General features: G+C 49.2%; 1 pseudogene; it reads right to left on the bottom strand.

The window, feature by feature from the left end:
- Window positions 1-479: 479 nt before the first annotated feature.
- On the bottom strand, window positions 480-1,712 carry LOC111737460 (annotated as a pseudogene).
- Between the last annotated feature and the right edge of the window lie 318 nt (window positions 1,713-2,030).

Here is a 2,030-nt window from a genome sequence, read left to right as displayed (position 1 = left end):
GTTTAGATGACTTGATAAGAAAAGTCTTAATTATGGAGGTAATGCTAACTTTTGATAAGTATATCTGGATATTAAATTTCCTGGAGTTATATAATAGAACTGGAACTAAAAACAAACAAACAAAACATTGTTTTGGAATTCAAAATACTTGAGATTCAGATTTAAATTTTGGTTTTACCAAAGAAGTGAAGCTGTAAACTCTAGAAAGTTACTGTATCGTACTGAGATTCAGAATCCTATACCAAAGTTTTACATAACTGTTCTCATTGAGCTTTAGTATGAAATGGCATGACGTGTGTTAAAGTGCTAAATAGAGTACCTGGCTCATAATAAACTAATTTCAAATGCGTAGATCGATATAATTTCAGTACTATTATCTTATAAAAAAACAAATCACTTTTACCTTTTCAAGAGCTGAGGAAACATCCATTCAGTGTTTACAAACCTTGAGAAGTCGTGATCTTTCCCCTCCTCAGTCTCTACCTGGGCAGGTGCTGAGATGGCGGTATGAACAAGGGTGCTGGGACGGACTGGTCACTCTGCCTTGGCTTGGAAGACAGGATCAAGTGTGGGAGCAGGTAGGCAGGCAGCTGGTGGCCCTCCAGCTTGACTTTGATGAAATGGTTGCCCAGGGAAAATTCCTCCTCATCCAGCAGCCTGCCCTGGCCCATATCGCCCAGTTTCCAGACCCTCCCCAGCACCATACTGGGCAGTTTGGATGTCATCAGCTCCTTGGCCTTGGTACTCATGCTCTTGCCATTGACGGGGGACAGCCTGGGAAGGCATCAGGGACTTCTCTTGGGGCACCATTAGCTGGGTGATGTCATTGGCAAGCACGTCGTCTACAATGTCCAGGCGCTTGGGCTTCAAAGCCTGGAGCTTGCTAAAGTTCTGGGTCTGCAAGGAGTGTCTGCATCTTGGCAGAAGTTTGGGAAGTCACAGGGAGAGGTCTGATGCTCACGCTCAGTCTTCTAGTAAGTCTCTCCCAGACTGGTCACCAATTCTTTCTTTTTGCTCTCTTTACCGAAGACATTGGACGTCTCCTTCTTGAAGGAGTTGATTATGTAGGCACAGATCTTGGCCAACTTGATCAGGTCATCGAACTTCCTGAGGACAGCGTCTGGGGACAGAGACTGGACGTCTTTGAAAAGGTCCTGCTCTTTGGCCCAGAGAGCTGTGGCTGTCGCAGATGAGGAGCCAGAAAAAACAATGGACTTCAAAGAGAAGAATGCTGCGGTCGACACCTGCTGCGCCGTTTCTCTATGGACAGGGCCCCGGGAGGGTCAATGCTGGGCATCCTAGGCACATGAACTTATTCCGGAATCCGTGCCAAAGGTGCTGAGCTTGCAGAATGGACACCGCCGGCCCACCACCCGCGCAAGCTCGTGGACGGACACCACTCCGCGGTGAGGCCGTGTATAATGGCAAAGAAGAAGTCAAGTCAGTGGTGTGCTCAGCCCAGTCCACATCCCTGGGAAATCTTGCTCGACCAGGTGCAGGGGGAAGGTGGTCTTGCCTCCTGTCCTGGCCCACGAAAAGCCGCATGCACTTAAAGTCAAAGTCAGTATCCTCCAGCGCTGTGAATGGAACTCGTGGAAGCCGTAGTTCTCCTCCAGGGGTAGCAGCTTCTGAGTGTACTGCTGTCGCAACCCCTCAGCCATCAGCTCTGGCTCCTTCTTGCAGCGTGTATCCTTGCTGACCCAGCAGAACATGCTGCCAAAGAGAGTCCCAGCTGCTGTGGGGCCGACCTGCAGCTGAGACTAGGAACAGGGAGCCAAGCCAAACTGCATCTGCCCGCAGCCTGGCGGGAAGAGGCGGGGAGTGGTCTGCACTGCGCAAGCGCACCTCTCGGCCAAGGAGGTGCCCTCTGCTGAGCTGACAATTTGCTAGTACAATATCCGGGAGCTTGTTTTTACAAAGGAATAGAATTTCTCCTAAAAGAAGAAGATAAATGCATCAGCATGATCTTGAGATATCTACCATTTTAGTGACTACTGCGTGATGCCAGGAGGAGGCACCTCTGCTTTCAC

Source organism: Pteropus vampyrus, unplaced genomic scaffold (assembly GCF_000151845.1).
Source record: "Pteropus vampyrus isolate Shadow unplaced genomic scaffold, Pvam_2.0 Scaffold27, whole genome shotgun sequence".
NCBI lineage: Eukaryota > Metazoa > Chordata > Mammalia > Chiroptera > Pteropodidae > Pteropus > Pteropus vampyrus.
The sequence above is the reverse complement of the archived record's forward strand: the minus strand, read 5'-3'. Positions and strand labels throughout refer to the sequence as shown.